The sequence below is a fragment of the Carassius gibelio genome, chromosome A25 (genome assembly GCF_023724105.1).
Source record: "Carassius gibelio isolate Cgi1373 ecotype wild population from Czech Republic chromosome A25, carGib1.2-hapl.c, whole genome shotgun sequence".
NCBI lineage: Eukaryota > Metazoa > Chordata > Actinopteri > Cypriniformes > Cyprinidae > Carassius > Carassius gibelio.
Genome location: NC_068395.1, coordinates 13250726 through 13265926, shown reverse-complemented (window position 1 = coordinate 13265926; position 15201 = coordinate 13250726).

The following is a 15201-nucleotide window of genomic DNA, read 5'->3' as shown; positions in this document are numbered from 1 at the left end:
GGTGTTTCAAATGATTGCCATTCGTTAGAAATTCGTTTTCATCAAATCAAATCTGGTTTCTGTTATGTAAAATATTAAGCGGTTTGTTTTCAGCATTGATAATAATAAGAAATGATTCTTGAGCATCAAATCAGCATTTTAGAATGATTTCCGAAGGACCATGTGACAAAATTCAGCTTTATATCACAGGAATAAATTACATTTGAATATGTATGCAAATCGAAAACAGCTATTTAAAATTGTAATAATATTTCGCAATATTTCAGTTTTTACTGTATTATGATCAAATAAATGCAACCTTGGTGAGTAGAAGAGACTTCTTTCAAAAATATTACAAATATATATATATATATATATATATATATATATATATATATATATATATATATAAAATGCCCACATTTTAGGAAGCATGTAATTACAGTTTAGAGTTTCACACAGGGATAATTTTTTCATGAGTGATTACATGTAATATTTGTTAATGATCTACAAATGATGAGAAATGGTGACCAGTCACAGCACATAAATCAATATCAATTGCAGCTAATCTGCTTGTTTCTCATTTGCTCAAAGCAGATTTCCATATCAACATGTTTCCACCGCCTCTGATCTCATTTCTTATTGCACACAGGCACATTCACACACATAAACACAGGCTGTCTCAATCCCCTGAAGCCACAGTCTTGTTAACCCGGTTACTATGGTAAACTACACAGCACTGAGCCCTGAAGACCGTTTCGCTCTCTCTCCAGACAATACTGGCACTCAGCACTGCAGTCCTCAGCTCTTTACTGAGCCTTGTTTAACAAGTCCAGCCCTGGCTTGAACACTGGCCCAGCGGCCCACACAGAGAGAGACATCAGGAAGAACTCAAGTCCTGAAGCCTCGGTTTAACTTTCTGTTTCAGATTGAGTTGCCTTGTAGGATTGTGCTGGTAATAGAAAATGAATAGTTTAAATCCCCCCCAAAAAGGAAATATCCATCTATCTAGCAAATTGTTTTAAACATTCACAGTGATTCATTGTAACATTTTAGTATTAAAAGTGAGTCTGTCATATGAGCTGGTGTGTAAATAAAGCGCATGAGGAAGAATATTTATCTGAAGAGTTGTTTTAATTATCATGGGAGGAAAAAGGACACATCCAACACAAATGGTCAACCATTAACATAACCTCAAACAATAAAAGCAGACGAAAAGGAACTGAACAGACGGGGTTTTTAAACAAGGAAAGTAATGAGGGGAATGGAAACATGTGGAGATTAATTAACAAAACGAGGAACGGAACTTGACCAAATAGGGATAACACAAAAGGAACAGAAAGTCCAAGACGGTGACAGACTCATAGTAATGGAAAGTTAAGAATATTAATGGTGGCAAATATATTATATATGATATGAATCAAAGGTACCAGTAATTTCAGTATTATTTATATACTATTTTTATTTTTTGTTTTTATAAATATTTTGGATTATCTTATTTTTATGTTTGGTTTTCATTTTAATTTTAGTTAAAATGTTGTTGTTTTTTCTTAAGTTTTTTTGTCATTTGTATTATTATTTTTTAATATTAGTCTTTGATATATTTTAGTTTAATTAATTTTAGTATATTTGTTTCTTTTAAAAATATGTTAAAGGTTTTTTTTATCTAATTTTATCTAAATTTTTTCTTTTCTTTTTTTTTTGCTTTTGTCATTTTCATGACTTATTTCAATATGTGTATCTTTCGTTTGGTTTAAGTTTTAGAAATTCAAGTATTTATCTTTTTTATTGTTTTTTAGTTTCGCTTGTCAATTATTATTTGTATATAGTTATTTCAGATTAACAAATACTAGTTTTAATTATTAGCTTTGGTCTTTTTTAAATTTCTGTTTTAGTTTTAATATTTCAACTAACCAATGCTTTTAATCAAACTGTTTTCTTGTTCATTTATTGTTTGTTTGTCATTTCATTTTCATTTAGTTGTAGTTCTAGTTAAATTTAGTTCTAGTTTTAGTTAACAATAACAACACTGAATTGGGACTGAGGAACACCTGTTTGGTTTTATGCAGCACGCATGAAGGAGTTGTTAACTACTGGGGTCGTGTCAGTACACATGACAAAAACCGGTTTGGAAACTCTGCAGTCTAGACCATGACAGTTTCTGTGGGTGAATCATCTGATACTGATGTGATCGCGAGTCAAAGTCACAGCACATAAGACAGAACTTGCACTCGACACTAACAGATCTCCATTAGTGCTCTAATCATGGCATGCTTTCAAAAGAATGCCTTTCTTTCCACGTTGTGAGATTGATATCTCTTCACTGGAAAGAAAGGATCACATAACATCTAGATTGTTTCTCTTTGACAGTAATGAGATTAAAAGGAGAGCAAATTGATACTTAAGATGACAAACATCTGAGACCGTTAGAACTTACTGTAACTCTGTAGTTGTTGTTTTTGATGCGAGTATTAAATACTGTTTTTGCATACATACTGAAAGTAGTGACATCAACAGAAGCCAACAGACAGGATGATCGTAAAAAAGTTATGACGGGTTCCAGGAAATCGGCCAAAATCTTGCTAAACATGTCAATAATGTCTCACACCTGCACAGCTGTGCTAATGACAGTTCAACTCACAGACTCACAAATATGAGTCATGCCGTGTGAAACATGAAATCACTGTTTGATGAAAGAAGCTCACATGCCAATAGTAAAGTTGTAGGGGCGAAATCATGTCATTTGCATCCCTCAGTTGAATTAGTGAGGTGGAAAGTTACACTAAAGCCCCTTTCACACTGCCATTCCGGCAAATACATGGGTAAAGTGTTCCGGCAATTTTTCCCGGGTCGCTAGATTGTGCACATTCCCACTGCCAATGATTACCCGGGATATGTGCGTGCTTTCACAAACAACCTGTAAAGATCCCGTAATGACACGTGACGTCAGCGCGTGATGTGCGTAATGTACGAGTCGAAAACGTAAGGTACGTTATACTTTCACTGAAGCAAGCGAACGATCTCGCCGTCAGCGCGGAAAGTGAGGAACTAACAGATCTCTGCTTCATTACAGTTTGCACATATTTTTTAGTTGCGAACGTTGTTCTTCCTTCAAAACAGCCGGTTAAAGAGTCGCGTGTCATCACTTCGACACGGCATTAGATCTGGCTTTTGTTCACACAGTGCTCATCTAGGGTTGAACCCCGCAATGTTACTAGGTCCCCGACCCGTGTTCAGTGCCGGAATCAATCCCGGGACGTGGTTGCTTTCACACAGAAGGTGACCCGGCAATGTTCCAGCAATATGCCGGGTCCGACGTGCAGTGTGAAAGGGGCTTGAGTATGTTTGATATTTGATGACAAACTTATTTTGCAAGCATGAAATTAGGTATTGTAATAGAGACGGCATCTACTTTTTATTATACAATAGTGAGTTCCAGTTCTCACATTGTCTGTGCGTTTGTGATGAAGCGATTCTTTCTACATGTTTACAGGTGCCAGGTTATCATTATGCCAGGTGACGACAAGTGACTGTCTTATGAGTGAGACATCTGTAAGTGTGACTGTATGAGTGAGTCATTGAATTATTCATCCAATCAATTTGTTAAATTCTAAAACTGTACATTCAGGAATGAAACACCACTATTGTGAGTTACAGCAATTCAGATTTTGCCTATTTTTGAACTATTTTTGAACCCAACCTACAGTACTGCTTCTTAATATCAATCTCTCGTCTACAGAGAGGTTCTATAAAAATGTTTTGAATTTGTGATACATGGATATTTCAAAAATAGTAAAACTTATATTTGTAAGTATATTTGAATATTTGCTGAAAATGTACTCACTCTCAGGCCATCTAATGTAGATGTAGATGAACTTGTTTCCCTGGAACAGATTTGGAGAAATTTAGCTTTCCATCACTTGCTCACCAGTGGATCCTCTGCAGTGAATGGGTGCCTTTAGAATGAGTGTCCAAACAGCTGCTAAAAACATCACAATAATCAATTAAATTCTTGTGAAACAAAAAGCTGCATGTTTGTAGGAAATGCATCTTTTATTAAGGCTTTTTAACTTTAAACTGTCCAAAATATACCATAATCAATACACCAACCAATAAACCATAATCCATTATAACGCTTCCTCCAGTGAAAAAGTCTATCCTCTGGTGTCCTCTTACATTAAAATCCACATATTTGTTTAGAATTGTTTTGAACTGATTGATCTCTGTGAACTTCTCTCCTAATTCAGACTTGTCCTTTTGAGTTAAAATGTCTTAATTGTGGATTTGAGTCTAAACCACAAACCATCCTTGAGTGAGCGTACAGTGCACAACAATTTGTCAACAAATGTGACACCTATTTAAAAATAGGTGTCACACAAAATAGCACCTTTGAATAATTGTAATGGAGCATCATAGAGTTTTAATCTGGTGTGGGTTTAAATTAATGTTAGAGAAAATACTGACAGGCTATTTATCGCTCGCCCTTTCTCTTTTTGCTCGCTTCAACTCACAGAGGAAAAGAAAATGCTAATGATCACACGAAACAAACCCTGTCATCTCACAGGACTATGCACTGACATATGACTCACCATGAGAATGCAGAGTCCTGCACTCCCTCACACAAACGAACACACACAGCAAGAGTTTCAAGCCACTACCCAAATTCTTGTTGTCTCCCACTTACACAGTCCTGTCCTCTCAAATACAGAAAAACACACATAAACTAGTATTTTACATATATTAATAAGTAACTACCTAGCAACCACTCAGAATAACCTTAACATTACCCTAGCAAACATCTAAAACATTTTAGAAAAACCTTGACAGTCACCAAAAACACCCTTGTGACTGTGAGTTTTGCATGGGCAGATATAAAAATACTTAAATAAAAACGAAAACAAACAATATATTGAATTTTTTAATTCTATAATTTTCACTTTTAACATTAAAAATAACTATGTACCAATATGTTGCTCCATGTACTTTACATTTGGACTTGTGAACAGAATATGATAGGGTCCAAAACATAACCCTGGGGGACACCCATTAAAATATATGGACTGGCCAGTTGTTTACCACTAATCTTGGCTGTGTCTGTTCATCCATTATGCTTTCACTTACAGATGAAATAAAAAACATTAGGGTAAAGATTGTACTGAGATGGAAGAACGTTTGTGAAAAACAACCATTTCAGCAGGACGCTATCAATCAGCTCTTTATGGTAGAGTGTCTGGATGGACATTACTTTAAGAGAAGCTAATTACAAACCCCCTGGAGTTTGACAAATGGATTTTATAGGAGCCTAAGAGCAAGAGAAAAACATTCTCTGCCCTGATGAGACAAGAATTGAGGTCTTCAGGGTAAAAAATGACTCAGAAGACTATATTACTCTTTCCATTGCTCACAGGTCCTGGTCATGCCATAAATTCTAAGGTCAGAGAGATTTGAGATACTGCCCTGTGAAGTATTTATTCCTGTCAAAGTTGTTTGACTAGAGACAACTGTTTTTATTTTTTGTTAATGCAGTTTTGTCCATGTTTAAGAAATATATTTTGACATAAAAATGTTTGATACATGAAATAACTAATTTTTTAATAAACATATTTTTATTTACATACCTTGAAAGAAACTAGTCATGACATTGATCAAGGTTATAGCTTGTAGTTATAAGGCCAAAAATAAAAATAATAATAAACACTTATTTCATTACTTGTAAGCAATGCAAGCAAAATATAATGATTCCTAAAACTTTATAGTATAGAGGCAATAGCTGAGAGGCAAGATACCAAAAAGCTCCTCTTATAAATAATAATAAAAGTTGGCAATAAAAAAGCTTCAGTCTACAAATGTCACTGTCATGATACGCAATGAATTTTAGAGAAATTAATACATAATTCAAAAAGGTTTGAATTATGAATTAATTGACAAAATTGGGGATTTGGTTTTCTGAGATATTGAGTGCCTCTGGTAGGAACTCAATGGTTCATTTCGAGTTTACTGAAATCATATGGGACTGATGATTACATTATCTTTTATTACTTTATGATTAAAATTATATTATATATATATATATGAGAAGGTTAAAATCTTTTAAACATTCAGACACCAACTCACAAAATGACATCAACAGAACTAAATGTCAAAATATCGAGATTGGAGATTTACGCAGTGATGCAACAGAAAAACTAAATAACTGTTACTAAATACTGTTTAACCACCATAATTTTGATTCACAGTACCTATAATTTTAGCATAGATGATAAAGAATTTTAAAACAGGTCTGAGTAGTTACCTGCTTATTATAATCTCTTGTTAAAGCACAATAAAAACAGCTATTTTTGTTGCCAGTCATTTATAGATTCATGAAATGCAAACACCAGAGATGTCCTATACCCTTACAAGCATGTTTTTATGAAGATATATATTTACAAAATATATTGAAACTGCACACCACACTACCGTTTCACCATCTCTCCTTTCTAATATACATCATGGACTTTATGTTCAGATTTTGTGGGCCAATATCGTGTCAAATTCCATAGAATTGCTCTCTGTTTTTCCATAAATTCCAGCTTGTTTGGACAAAGCTGCAGGACAATTTTATAGCCTTTTAAAATGGAGTGAAAACCAGAGGCCATGCCATCACGTTGAGCTGCAATCTCATTAGAGACTCCAAGAATAACGCAACTTTTTGTCAAGCCATATTCTCACCATGAAGAATAAATTAGAAGATAGATACACTACCTTTAAATTCGTTAAATAAAAACAAGTTACATACAAAATACAATTGCTCTAAATTGCTTTAGAAATACAATTACAGCTTAGTTCAAGTTTAAATTACCAAGATAAACAGGACAATAAAGAAAACCATGGAAAGATAGAATTCTATTCTATATATATTATAGATAATATAAACTTAAAATTATGAGATGAGAAGGCCAAATTGTAATAAATAAACTTGCAATTAGCTCTTTTTAATATATATAAAATAATAAATATATAAAATTCAACTGAAATAGTTTTAGCAAAAACAGTAGTGTACTGTAATCTGAATTGTGGCACTTCTAACGACTGCTGTTAGGAATCCAGACAAGCAATATGCTAAATGTAAATGCTAATGTGAATTTTTCATATATTTAGAGCATGATCTACACTGTTATGCACTGGGGAAACATCTCTAAAATGCATTTAACTGCATATGCATCTGTTAAAGCACCTGACAATGTAAACCAGGTTAAATTATATGCTTATGAGTTTACTTGACGGTTTTATGTAAAGCATGTTTGAAAAACTTGTGTTGTGCTCTTTAAAAGCTCACTTAAAAAAATAAAATAATAATAATAATAATTCTTTAACAACCGTAAAGTGCTTTTTTGTGCAAAAATAACACATTTTACTAATCAATTATGAAATTCGTAGTCGATTATAATCTTTATTGGTTATTGATATGATTCAGTTATCCACAGTGAGTCAAATTCAGGATATAACACTCACTGTCAACTCAGGGAGCCATTCAGAAGTGCAACAACAATGGCAAACAGCAATTCTGATGTGATTCTTGTACCAGTTTTAATTAACAATCACAGTCCATTGAATTTTCTCTGTTTCTAGTACTTCCTCAATGTAAAGCCCTACAGCAGACTAATGCCCCAATAATCTGTCCTCACCATGAGGAATTGAGTTTCCAGAGGTTGTTAACCCCGCTGTGTTTTGGGAATAGGAACAGCATGCAGCACATACCGACCTGCTGAGATAATAGCTCAGAGGTGATACTTTTCTTCTAATAGGGTAAACACATGCCATGTGGTTCATTTTCTAACAAGTGGGTGATTGGGTGTAAATGGGGTAGACGTCAGTGGATGTTTACGACATAGCGTATATTTGCTTGCTGACCAAGGCCAAGGATAAACCTGGGTAAGAGAATTGGCATTTCAAAAAGCCAGAATTTTGGTGAAAGAATAAAAACAACCATATTTAGCTCGATGGACTCCACTAAAAGAGGAGATCAGAGCATGTTAGGTCATGAGGCTGGTATATTCACTGTCAAATCCAGGAAGTTTGATGAGAGTACATGTTTTAGTTCTTGGTATAGCAAGGTGGCAAGCATAGGTTCCCCTACTTACTTCTTTATCTAAAACATGAATCCTATTTTTCCCTGTTTGCTTGTCCAGTCGGAAATACACTAACTGAACCCAACCACTCTAAGCAATGAAATGTTGAATAATGACTGGGATTTTCATCTTAGAACTTAAAATGAGGAGAAATGAGTTTTAAAAATGTCCTGTGACTTCATTCTTTTCTCAGAATGCCCTCAAGTGTTTATCATTATTTGATACCCCAGTTTAGACCATAAATTAATTAAATACAGTCTGAGAAAGAGAAAATGTATCTGTTTTCTTATCTAGAAATAAAATGTTTTGAAGCTGTCTGTAAATTAAAATCTAAAAAAATGTAAAATAAAAATAAATAAAATAACGCCTTGATAATGCTCATTATGCATTTTAACATAATATATATATTAAATGCAATTTATTAATAATTAATACTTAATATTATTACCTATTAGACAGGATATCGGCATTCATGTTAACTATTTTCCAACAACCTAAAAATAAAATGTTCAAAAGAAATAACATTTTGTATACTACATAATTAGTATTATAATTATATCATCACATTAAGAAGAAATGAAGTTACTATTGCGGCCAGTCTCCTTTCTGTTCCTCATTTGTACTAATCTTGTATGTCTCCTATAGTATGTGATAAAGAAAACACACAAATCTATGACTTAATCTGCCCTCTAATGGCCAAATACACAAACACTAGATGAGACCCAGGCACATTCCTGTCGTATTGATGTTGTTCACACCAAGAGCAATAACTGTGTAACAGAACCGTATTGCTCTGTTTATAAAAAGCACTCGCTGTATGTCGTCTGCCACTTGCACAAGCATAAGCTTTTTTTTCTGAAAGTGCTTTGATAAATCATAATTATGACATAAAAAGTTTATATTATGAGATAGTTATAATTATGGAATACAAGTTAAAATTAGGTTGTCAAAACTAAGTCTTAAAAATATAAAATTGTAATAGTAATTAAAAAAATAATAATTATGAGATGAAAAGACAAGTTTGAAATTCAAACTTCCAGTCATAAACTTGTAAAATGGAAGATACAATGTCAAATTTATGACATGCTTAGTCAATGAGATAAATCGAAATTATGAGATATGTCAAAAATGTAAATATGTAAAAGAAAATTATGAGATAAAAGTCACAATTTTAACTTTCCATGTCATAATTATGACTTTATCACAACATTTTGACTTTCTTTTCGCATTCGACTTCTCATTTGGTGGAAATAGGTCACAGACTGTCATTATCATAAGACTGTTGTTGTAGTTATTACTTACCTGTTCTCATATGGCTATATGTGCCAGTTAAAAACAACAGTTTATCATAAGTTCATGTGACTGAGAAATGCCAGGGAGCATATGGTTCATGAAATTACTGACATAATAATTTGTCACAGCAAGGACCCCATTAGCCATATAGAAAACTTTTACCATTTGCAATTGATTCCGATGTAATATACAGAGACAGGTGAAAAAAATGATGAAAACAATATGTACTTAAAAGTTTTTTTTAAAACTGAAATTCAATCTTCTAAATGTTATAAGGTTTGTTTTAGGTTTCAGGGTGTCTGTTTGAGTGCCTGAGGAAATGAGGTGCCCTCAGCATAGTTTGGCATCTTCTTGCATTTGGTGCAGTGAGGTCAGAGATATTCTTAGCAAACCAGCTCCTCGCAGTTCAACACTTGAGCTCCTTGGAGGAATCTAAGAGGGTCCCTGAGCACATGACCACACAAGCTATTAAATCCAGACCAGCTTGACCGTACATGGAGGCGATGAGAGCCCTGGGTTCTGAAAGAGGAGCTTATGGGTGGGATGGGTGTGAAAGTGCAAGCCTGAACTGGTTTAGGGTCCTGAGGTGAAAAGGGTGCTGGGGGTTCCTGTGTTGACTTTGTGAAAAAATGAAATTGTCAGTTATTTGTAAGTAGTAGGAACAGCTGGGATGACTGAGATGGATAGTTTATTATTATTTTTTTTTTAATCTAAATATTTGCCAGAAGTTCTCATTGAAAAGTCTCATGTTTTACAAAGGAACCCAAAAAACTGACATTCGCAATAATAAACCCATTAATAATACTAAAACAAGACAGATTATTGTATACATACAGCATAGATTTCATATGTTTTTAATCAGTTATAGAATCAAGCATAATAACATGTTCATAATGTTCTTGGACATTTTTAACTGTACCATGGTAGTTCAATTTCATCTCAAGGTAATAGTATATAAATTCCATGGTTTTGCCATTCGATACTATCAGTAACATGGTAGCAAAGTATGTTTAGTAAGAATGTGATTTGCATATTAATAACCGGCTGTTTCAGCCATCAGGTTTTTACATCCTTAATTAGAGTATTTTCACTAATGTTTAGCAAAGTGAAATTAACTGAGAAAAAAAAATCATAATATACCATGCAATTACCATGTTTTATTTTGGGGGGGCATGGTACTATGGTGTTACCATTTACATTTACCATGTATTTTCCAATGGGACTATGTAAATGAAATGGTACATGACTATGGTACTGGAATCATTTATTAACATTTCATTAAAAAGTACCATGGTATTTCCACATGACACTATTACTGTATCAGGGGACTACTTCAATGTAAGTTGTTATAATAATGTAATACAGTAATTTAAATCTTCCTTTTCTTTATGCCGTTGAGGTTCTTTCATTAAATGTAAACTTTTTGCAGATAAAATTGCTATATTAACACATTTCAAAGCTTCCTATTTTAAATAAATATTCATCAAAGAATCCTGAAAAAAACGTATCACAGATTCCACTAAAATATGAAGCAGCACAACTATTTCCTACTCTGCTAATAATCAGAAATGTTTCTTGAGCAGCAAATCAGCATATCATAAGGATTTCTGAAGGATCATGTGACACTAAAGACTGGAGTAATGATGCTGAAAATTCAGCTTTGCATCACAGGAATAAATTACATTTATATATTATACATTAAATTACAAAATAAAACTTATTTCAAATTCAAATAATATGTCGGCGGTTTAGTGTGTTCTCACCCTGGATTGGATGGAAATTAACCATTAAATATCAGTAACAAGGCATCTGAGTTAATCAGCAAATCCAGGACAAGTACTTTTACATAGTTCTTAAAATACAGGGAAACCTGAGTCTAAATTAAGACTTATGACGTCCCCATGGACAGTTTATTTGACACCTGACTTTTCAAGTCCAACGGTCATTGATACCAGAGATTAGCTGCTGTATTCAATTAAAAATCAATTAAAGATTATAGTATTTCGTATTATCATCCAAGATTTGCATATATAGTTATATATATGCACACACAGACACACACACACACAAATACTTAGCAGATTGTATCAATAAAAATAATCTGTCATTTGATTATCATACACATGATATATCAATTAAAATTGAATATGAATATTGCATAGCAATTTAAAACTGTTACAAACACGCCAGGTTCTGCCTCCACACAATCACAGCGCACACCCTCACCGGAGTACTAGATGACATCCACCTGTTCCTCATCACCCACTCGCCAACGCTGCACTACAAAAGCCACACACACATACCCAGTCTTTGTCAAAATAACCCAGTTATCCAGTCTTATTCTAGCTTCTTCGACCATTTCCGTGAAGTTTTCGGCAGACCTGCTTGGAATTCTTCTATTGGTGAGAAGCTGTACAATTTAAAACAAGGAAAAATGTCTGTCAATGAATATGCCTTGCAGTTCTGGACTCTGGCTGCCTCCAGTGGATGGAACGAACAGGCTTTGCTGATGACCTATCATCAAGGACTGGAACCCCGAGTGCGGTTGCATCTCGCTGCATAAGAGGATACCATCGGCCTCGAGTGATTCATCCAGCTGTCCATCCGCTTCACCACTCGTATGCAGTCGTGCTTAGACGAGCACCAGGACCAGGCACATTCCTCCACTCCACTCTGCCGACCAGATAACGTCAGCTCCCCAGAACCAGCCAGCGAACCTATGATTGTTGATTCCTACCGCCTCACTATGGCGGAGCGTCAAAGACGGCTGGCCCAGAATCTGTGCCTCTACTGTGCAGCTCCGGGGCATACTATAGCAGTGTGCCCCATCCATCCTCCTCGTCCCATGGTGAGTGCCATTCTCCCTTCAAGATACCAAATGAAACCACTCACCACTGTTGTGACACTTACTGCCGCTGATATGTCTCTTCCAGTTTCCGCCCCCCTCGATTCTGGGTCAGCCGGCAACTTCATCTCCGGCGCCCTCTGCCGTCAGCTCAAACTCCCTACTACAGCCACGCCATCCACACAATAACCGGCAGGCTGCTAAGCAGGAAATATATACGTCATTGTGTGGGTCCCATCTCCCTCCAAACAGGACTTCTATATCATGAGGAGATCCATCTGCTGGTTCTGGAGGAATCCACCGCCGACGTTATCGTAGGGTACCCGTGGCTGGAGCAGCACAACCCCGTGATTTCCTGGAAAACGGGCGAAATCCTGAAGTGGGGCTAAGCCTGTTTTCAATCATGCATCTCCGGTTGTCCAATTCCAGTCAAACGATCCCCTGAACCACTTCCAGTCTACTCCACATCTATTGAGACCACTGTCGAGAATCAATCCATCACCATTCCTCATTGCTACGCCCCTTCAGTGAAGTCTTCTGCCCTAAGCGGGCCTCCAAGCTGCCTCCACACCGGCGGGGTGAACCAGTGCCAAAGGGAAGGATATACCCCCTATCCATTCCCGAGGAGAAGGCCATGGAGGAATACATCAAGGAGGCGCTGGCCCAAGGGTATATTCGTCCATCTACCTCCCCTGCTGCTTCGAGCTTCTTCTTCATGGCTAAGAAGGGTGGAGGTTTGAGACCATGCATTGATTACAGAGCACTCAATAAAATCACTCTTAAGTTCTGGTACCCACTTCCCCTCGTCCCTGCTGCCCTGGAACATCTCCGTGTTGCCACTGTGTTCACCAAGTTGGACCTCCGCAGCGCTTATAACCTCATCCGGATATGTGAGGGGGACGAGTGGAGAACCGCCTTCATCACCCCTACTGGCCACTATGAGTACTGCGTCATGCCGTATGGGCTTGTTAACGCCCCCTCCGTATTTCAGGACTTCATCCATGAGGTGCTCCGGGATTTCCTCCACAAGTCCGTCTTTGTATACATTGACGATATCCTGATCTATTCCCGGAGCTTGGCAGAACATCAGCGCCATGTTGCGGAGGTCCTGCAACGCCTGAAGCACTACCAGCTCTATCTCAAAGCCGAAAAGTGTTCCTTCCATCAGCCCTCAGTGCAGTTCCTTGGATACACCATCGACCGCAGTGGCATCCGGATGGACGAGGGGAAGGCGAGCGCAGTCAGGGACTGGCCCATTCCATCCACCATCAAAGAGCTGCAACGATTCCTTGGCTTTGCCAATTTCTATAGACGATTCATACACAACTTCAGTACCATCACCAGCCCTCTTACCAACCTTCTCCCCGCCAAAAGCCAAAATCTCTCTCCTGGACTCCAACCGCCACTGAAGCCTTCCAAACCCTCAAACAAGCCTTTAAGACCGCCCCACTCCCGGTACATCCGGACCCCGATCAGCCTTTCATGGTGGAAGTGGACGCTTCAACCTCCGGAGTTGGAGAGGTCCTTTCCCAGCAGCGGGGGAATCCCAGCCGCCTCCATCCATGTGCCGCCTTCTCCCGGAAACTCAACCAAGAGACTCAACCATAGACAGGCCAGCTGGGCATTATTCTTCACCCGCTTCCAGTTTACCATCTCTTACCGCCCAGGGGTAAAAAACGTGAAGGCCGATGCCCTATCCAGATGTTACGCTCCCGATGAGAGCTCTGAAAATCCAGAACCCATCTTCCCGGACGATATCATTGTCGCTTCAATCACCTGGTCTGTTGAGACTCTTCCTCCAGCCGAACCCCCTAACAACACCCCGCCGGGTTGCCCACCAGGACACCTCTACATCGACTACTGGTTCCGGGAGAGCGAGAGGGTCTGGGACGCAGCACACCACCAACTACAGCGGGCACTTCGCAGATTCAGAACTACAGCCGACCTTCGTCGGTCCGAGGCTCCCCACTACCAACCCGGTCAGAAGGTCTGGCTGTCCACCCGGGACATTCGCCTGCGTCTACCCTGCCCGCAAGCTCAGTCCCAGATTCATTAGCATGGGGCGGCAGTGGCTCAGTGGTTCATGTAGGTTGTCTACAAACCAGAAGGTTGGTGGTTCGATCCCCGGCTCCACCTGACCACGTGTCGAGGTGTCCTTGAGCAAGACACCTAACCCCAGCTGCTCCTGACGAGCTGGATGGCACCTTGAATGGCTGACACCGCAGTCGGTGTGTGAATGAGTGAGTGGATGGGTGAATGTGAGGCAAAATTGTAAAGCGCTTTGGATGGCCATGTGGTCTGTTGAAAGCGCTATATAAATGCAGTCCATTTACCATTTACCATTCATTAGCCCATTCAACATCACTCAGCAGATAAATCCGGTCACTTACAAACTCCAGCTCCCTCCTGAGTACCGGATTCACCCCACTTCCTATGTGTTACTCCTTAAACCTCACCATCCTTCTGTTTCTCCCTCCACAGAACCTGGCGAAACTGAAGCCACCCCTCCTCCTAGATGACGGCGCAGCCTATACAGTCAAGGACATCCTGGACTCCCGGTGGCGTGGTGGGCAGCTGGAATATCTAGTGGACTGGGAAGGATACGGTCCAGAGGAACGTTTCTGCGTCCCACCTTATTTGATACCTTCCATTCATCCAAATCGGCCAGCTCCCAGGGGAAAAGGACGCCCACCACGTCATCAGGGTCCCCGGCCCTCAGGAGCGGGCCGTGGGGAGGGGGGTACTGTTACAAACATAGCAATCAAAATGTATACTTTATCATTTAATTCATAACTTTTGCAAACACACTTATATTCACGTATTTACACATATTTTATCTGCTCATGAACATTAATAGATAATATGTGTGACTTATTAGACACTAAAAAATCAAGCAGTTAGAGCATGATATGTAAGCAATTGTGTTTCTAACCAACAAGAAAGATCCACACTCAAGGACTGACATTTGTCCTT